Source organism: Cebus imitator, unplaced genomic scaffold (genome assembly GCF_001604975.1).
Source record: "Cebus imitator isolate Cc_AM_T3 unplaced genomic scaffold, Cebus_imitator-1.0 Scaffold37, whole genome shotgun sequence".
NCBI lineage: Eukaryota > Metazoa > Chordata > Mammalia > Primates > Cebidae > Cebus > Cebus imitator.
Window position 1 is genome coordinate 2,282,977 of NW_016107352.1, and position 7,337 is coordinate 2,290,313.

Consider the following 7,337-nt stretch of genomic DNA (forward strand, 5'->3'; position numbering starts at 1 on the left):
AAAAAAAAAAAAAGTGGATGTAATCTGTTATGGGATTAGAATTTTTCAAAAAAGAAAAAAACGTGGAAGGAAATGAGTGAATGGGGGCATACTAACTGGGTTGGGGAGGAACAGGTTGGGTGGCAGAGGAAAGACAAAATAATGAGTACGGCCTGGGACATAGCACATTTGATGTGCTCAAAGCCTAGTAAAGAATTGCAGCCAAGTTTCTGGTGCTCAGGAATGAGATCTTGTCTGGAGATAGAGACTTAGGAATCATTAACCAAGAGTGTAGCAATCTGAGTAAATGATCTTCAGGAAGGTTTGAGGCTATACCACTTATAGCCTAAAGTGGTATAAGTAGAATTCCTAAGAGCTTTATCAGTATTCAGGTGGCTAGGAGGGAGGGAAAGGCGGGGAAACAGAATGGAGAATTAGAAATTGATTTGAGCTTTAGGAATCACCTTAAACTAAAGAAAGTAGCTGCTGACATAAAGGTGCCCTTTTCTCTTTCCCATGAATCTACATAGGTGGCCTTGAAATTCTTTATACTGGCTCCAGGCAGTCATTCTGTGTCTATGGAGAATGAAAACTATTTGCTATCCCTCCACAGAGTTGGGAACCAACTGGAAGAAAAGGATAGGGATAGGAGATTAGAAAGAAATCTCCAGTTAGTTGTGCTTGGTCTAAGACAGCCCCTCTTACGGCCTGTACACCCCCAGCAGCAGGAGTGACTGGCGAGCCCTGGAGTATGCTTCTGGCAAGACTGCTCTCTTCTTCAGTGCTTACTGCCTCACTGCCAATGTTTGTGGTACTTCTTGATCTAGATTTCTTCAGTCCCCCAAAGAAGTCTCAGTTCCCCAGCAACTCTCATCCTCCAGACTCTCTTCCCCATGTGGTTGGGTGCTTTTCCCCATCTCCCAATTCACCCCCAACTCCCCAAACGCCTTCCTTATGTCCCCTTGAACTCACAGTCATTAGCAAAAATTCCTTACATTCACAATATCTCTAGTCTCTTCAACTTTCATGTTGTCTACTGATGTCCAATTCCAGGACATTTTCCCACCTGTTCCAGAGGTTCTAGCTTCTGACTCACAGTCATTATCTTTTATAACAGACTGTCAAAATTCCTGATGATTTTACCATCCATGTGTAACCTTTCCATACCTAACTTTTCTGTTCCATAATTTCCTCCTTTCCAACGACCTTGTCTGTGCTTTTCTTTGACACCTACTCCTGTAGTTATACTTGAAGACTTTTTCATTACTGGTAATGACAACATCTCCAAAATCACAATTTTGAGATCTCGTTTTCCAATCACCACCTTTTGTTTTTTAGCTCATTCTCTCTTGTATCCATGTTGGAAATTTTTTTTGACCCTGCTTTGATGTCTGATTGCTAGAACTATTGCCTCTCACTACACACATCCTCCATTTTATTCTACTTTGTCCAGTGCTGATTCTTTATAATATGGATTTTTACTAAAATAGTAAAATAATGGAGATGGTACACTGTAAGTATACTGACATGGTTTGGATTTGTGTCCTCACCCAAACTTTATGTAATACCAATGTTGGAGGAGGGGCCTCGTGGGAGGTGATTGGATCATGGCAGTGGACTTCCCCTTGCTGTTCTAGTGAAAGTGAGTAAGTTCTCATATGATCTCGTTGTTTAAAACTATGTAGTAACCCCCTCCCTGCTTCTTTGTCTTCCTCCTGCTCCAGCCATGTAAGCCTGCTTCCCCTTCACCCTCTGCCATGATTGTGTTTCCTAAGGCCTCCCCAGCAATACTTCCTGTGCAGCCTGTGGAGCCATGAGTCAATTAAACCTCTTTTCTTTATAAATTAACCAGCTTCAGGTATTTCTTTATAGCAGTGCAAGAACGGACTATTACACACACTTTCAGTTTTCCTAAGTTCTGAGGGCTACCATATACTCTTATCTAGTAAGAGCTAGGGAAAACCATTCTGGTAATTTCTTCAAGCAGGTATGTGTTCTGAAAAATGCATGATTTCCTCCTTTGAGTACCTTTTCCTCTCATTTATTTTTTTGTTCTAATGAACATCTTTGACTCAAATAGGCTGACAAAAGAAGTACAAGTTATAGAATTGGGCCTGTCACAGGCAATAAAGGACAAGCATGACAGTGGATTTCAAGTTTAGAAGAGAGAGTCAAAGTCCATTCAAGGAAACATCTGAGGAACAGAGAGGTAAAGATCAGCAGATCAGCAGAGACCAGAGATAGCCCTTCACATTGTCAAGGATAGCCTGAATCTGACTGCAGCCTGGGACAGGACAGCATTTTGATTAGTAAATGTTGAAAGAAATTGTCGCTGCGGTCAGAAAAGGGACAGTGTTGGGCAATGGGAGAGGTTATGAACTATCTTTATAGGGAAGATGTTAAAAAGACTCAGAAACTTTTTTGATTAATGCTCTCATTTCCAGGAATCCATCCACTTTGCTAATGAGCTATGTGTGTACCACACAGAGAAGCAGGAGGAATTCAGATGCTATTTTATATGCATTATTTTAAGAGAACAGACATAGAGTCTTTAAGGAATTACTTTTGGAAACCTATTTCATGTTCACCTTTTATTTATTTTTCCTGCAAACAATGTTTTATTATTATTATTTCTGTTTAAGGCGTACATTTTCTTTTCATTATTTCATGTTCCACAGAAGCTGTGGAGCTTGAATTTACCTGTGTGCCTCAGGGGGAAGGTGAGCTCACTTTGGCTTAAGAGTTAGGTGCAGGCCTATTTCTTATTTTGAACACAAACAGTGCTTCTCAACTATGTCGACTTAATAGTTTATGACTTAAAAACATAATGGCTGTTTACATGAAGTATGATTAATTGCAGAGATGTGGGGGTGTTAAATCAAGTCCTCAGTATTCTTTGTAACTTTGTGTTTTATTTCCAATAAAATCTTATACATTATTTAATGCTGATATATGTTAGAAAAAAACAATCCTTAAAAGTAAGTCTTAGGACTCTAACATGTGAGAAGAAATTGAAATGATTTGAGTGTCTTTAAGTGGAAAATAGGGCCAATTCTAGCAACGTTGGGACACTGCATAGAGGCCCATCAGCCACATGAAATCATAGAAGTGTGTCCAGGCAGGACAGTGGAATAATGGAAAGTTCCAGATGAAAGAAATTGGACAGAGAAAACAGTGGAGAGCACACAGGAGGAAGAGATAAAAGGAAACATGGGTTTGGGAGAGCAACGGGCTCTACTTAGACTACAGCTGATGCCTGCCCATGAGTGCTGACTGCTGGCAAGTTCACAGGGAGCTCTGTAGCTGACCTGGAGCTATAGTTGTTCCCATAGCACCTTTCTGCCACCAAAGAGGGAAACAACAAGAAAAAGCACTGTTTCTTCATTCTGCCGTTTCCCCATTAACAAGGAATTTGCTTCTTTTGTTGGTTTTAAGTTGGTGTGACCACAGACTACATTAGAAGTCCATTTTTACTAGCTCTACCACTGTTATTAATTAGAAATGTCCTTAAACATTGAAGAAACCATTAAAGATATTAAAGGAGATAGAGAGTGATGTTGAGGAAAATTGGGGTTGGACAAGGTTATAAATGACATCAGCAATAGACGGATGGGTAGGTAAAAAGGTAAACAGTGAAACTCAGGGTCCACTGTATTACCTAGAACTATCCTTGGAGCTCTTCATTTCTCCATTTTTTGATGTCAGTAATTGTATAACATATGAGATAGCCTCTGGATGGTGCCTGGACCTCCAAACTTTGGAATGATCCTTCTCTTTAATAACTTCTTAAAACTTGCTCAAGCCCCATCTCATATAATCTATTGTTCTAAATCGCTCCAAAGGTTCCTCAGCATGAAGTTCAGGAGCTTATATCACCCTTCTTCATTGCTTACGTGGAATCCTCCATCTGTGCTCTGTGTCATATGTCTTATGTTTCTTCTCTTCATCCTATATTAGGAAGCTCCCTTCCCTTTCCTTGAATTATCCATAAAGAACCATTAAGACAATGAATGCATATGACACTGATGATGGGGGTAGCTGAGGATGGAAGAGAGCCACATCGTAGCATGACAAATAAACAATAAAAACAAATTATTGGCTGGGTGCAGTGGCTCACGCTTTTAATCCTAACACTTTGGGAGGCCAAGGCAGAAGAATCACTTGAGACAGGAGTTTGACACCAGTTTGGGCAATATAGGGAGACCCTCTCTACAAAAAATAGAAAAGTTGTCTGGGTGTGGTGGCACATGCCTGTAGTCCCAGCTATCCAGGAGGTTGAAGCAGGAAGATCACTTGAGCCCAGGAGTTTGAGGCTGCAGTGAGCCCATGATCACACTACTGCATTTCATCCTAAACAACAAAATGAGACCTTATCTCTAAAACCAATAATAACAATAATAACAAAACTTATTATTAAGTACCTTTATTCTACCTATCCTTGTATCTCCCAGTCATCTTTATCACTGGACATTTCTCCTTGGTCCTGTTTCCTCCTTGTACTTAGTGATTCCATCATTTTTCTGGACCACCAATCAATTTCTCCAGCACCTTTTTCTCTCTCTTTGGTCGCCAAAGGGCAAAACTAAAATCCTTTCCTTTTCTTATTGCTCCAGAAAAGCACTGAAAAATGTTTCTCTGTAAGTAATCCCAATTGGTCTTTGCTTGATTAATTGCACCTAACATCCTGAACCTGTGGGAAAAGAAATGATCTTGGTTGTAGCCACCACGAGACACTGGTGGGCCATGGAGAGGAGAGCTAATGCTCACCTGGAGGGTCCTGCAGAGTTCAGCTCTGCTCAGCGGTTGAGTGTCTCACCTGGAAAGCCTGATATTCTTGTTCTTCTAAGGCTTACCACATGGGAACAAAGGAACGCTGGATCAGATCTTTCAGCACCTGGCTCTGGTTTCCAGCTTGGAGTGGGGCTGTCTCCTGTGCTGGGCAAGTTTTCACACAGAATTTCAGCAAGGAACTGGGCATAGTGGCTCATGTCTGTAGTCCCAGGAGTTTGGGAGGCTAAAACAGAAGGATCACTTGAGCCAAGGAGTTTGAGACCAGCCTGGGCAACATGGCAAGACCCTGTTTCTACCAAAAATAAAAATAAAAAATAGCCAGGTGTGGGGTGTATGCCTGTAGTTCCAGCTACTCAGGAGGCTGAGGTGAGAGGATCACTTAAGCCCAGGTGGGAGGTCAAGTCTGTAGTGAACTGTGTTGGTGCCACTGCACTCCAGCCTGGCTGATGGAGTGAGAGCCTGTCTCAAAAAAAAAACCAAAAAACAAAACAAACAAAAAAAAAAAGCCACACACACACACACACACACACACGAATTTCAACAAGGTTGTAATCCTATCAGATAATTACTAAAGCCCAAAAGCCTTATCAAGAAAGACAATGTGCATCATTGATCTATTTCTTAAGAAAAAGTAATAATAAAATTAAAACCTCATGATTTTACAAACTAATAGAATTTTCTAAGCACAAGTTTTCAACAGGTAGCTGTAATTTCTAATTAAATATTCCATCTCCCACAAAGATGGGAAGAAACCCACGCAAAAAGGCTGAAAACACCCAAAATCAGAATGCCTCTCCTCCTTCAGGGGATCGCAGCTCCTCATCAGCAAGGGAACAGGCCTAATGGAGAATGAGTGTGATGAATTGTCAGAATCAGGCTTCAGAAGGTGGATAATAAGAAACCTCTGTGAGCTAAAATAACATGTTCTAACCCAATGCAAAGAAACTAAGAACTTGAAAAAAGGTTTGATGCAATGCTAAAGAGAATAGACCACTTAGAGAGGAATATAGTGAATTAATGGAGCTGAAAAACACAATACAAGAACTTCAGGAAGTATGCACAAGTTTTAACAGTCGAATTGACCAAGCAGAAGAAAGTATATCAGAGGTCGAAGACCAACTCAATGAAATGAGACGACAAGATTAGAGAAAAAAGGGTAAAAAGGAATGAGCAAAGTCTCCAAGAAATATGGAACTATGTGAAGAGACCTAATTTACGTTTGATAGGTATACCTGAATGTGACGAGAATGAATCCAAGCTGGAAAATATTCTTCAGGACATTATTCAGGAAAACTTTCCCAACCTAGCAAGGCAAGACAATATTCAACTCCAGGTAATACGAAGAACACCACAAAGATATTCCTCAAGAAGAGCAACCCCAAGGCACATAATGGTCAGATTCACCAGGATTGAAATGAAGGAGAAAATGCTAAGGGCAGCCAGAGAGAAAGGTCAGGTTACCCACAAAGGGAAGCCTATCAGACTCACAGCAGACCTCTCAGCAGAAATCCTACAAGCCAGAAGGGAGTGGGGGCCAATATTTAACATCCTTAAAGGAAAGAACTTTCAACCCAGAATTTCATATCCAGCCAAACTAAGCTTCATAAGTGAAGGAAAAATAAAATCCTTTGCGAACAAGCAAGTACTCAGAGATTTCATCACCATCAGGCCTGCTTTACAAGAGCTTCTGAAAGAAGCACTACACGTGGAAAGGAACAACCAGTATCAGCCATTCCAAAAACATACCAAAAAGTAAACAGCATCAACATAATGAAGAATCTACGTTAACTAATGGGCAAAACAGCCAGCTAGCATTAAATGACAGTATTAAACTCACATATATTAGTATTAATCCTAAATTTAAATTGACTAAATGTCCCAATCAAAAGACACAGACAGGCAAATAGGATAAAAAGCCAAACCCCATTGGTATGCAGCATCCAGACTCATCTCACATGCAAGAATACACAAAGACTCAAAACAAAGGGATGGAGGAAGATTCACCAACCAAATAAGGAGCAAAACAAACAAACAAATAAATAAATAAATAAAAAGCAGGAGTTGCAATCCTCGCCTCTGATAAAATAGACTTTAAAGCAATAAAGATCAAAAGAGGCAAAGAAGGACATTACATAATGGTAAAAAGATCAATGCAACAAGAAGAGCTAACAATCCTAAATATATAAATACCCAATACAGGAGCACCCAGATACGTAAGGCAAGTTCTTAATGACTTATAAAGAGACTTAGACTCCCACACAATAATAGTGGGAGACTTTAACATCACATTGTCAATATTAGACAGATCAATGAGACAGAAAATTAACAAGGATATCCAGGAATTGAACTCAGACCTGGAACAAGTAAACTTAATAAACATTTACAGAACTCTCCACCCCAAATCCACAAAACATACATTCTTCAGTACCACATCACACCTACTCTAAAAGTGACTACATAATTGGAAGTAAATCACTCCTCAGTAATTGCATAGCATTTCACAGGTTTAAATGAAATATTGGTTGGCTGCTTGTTTGTTATTTTCCTCCCTTATTCCTTCCTGTCTC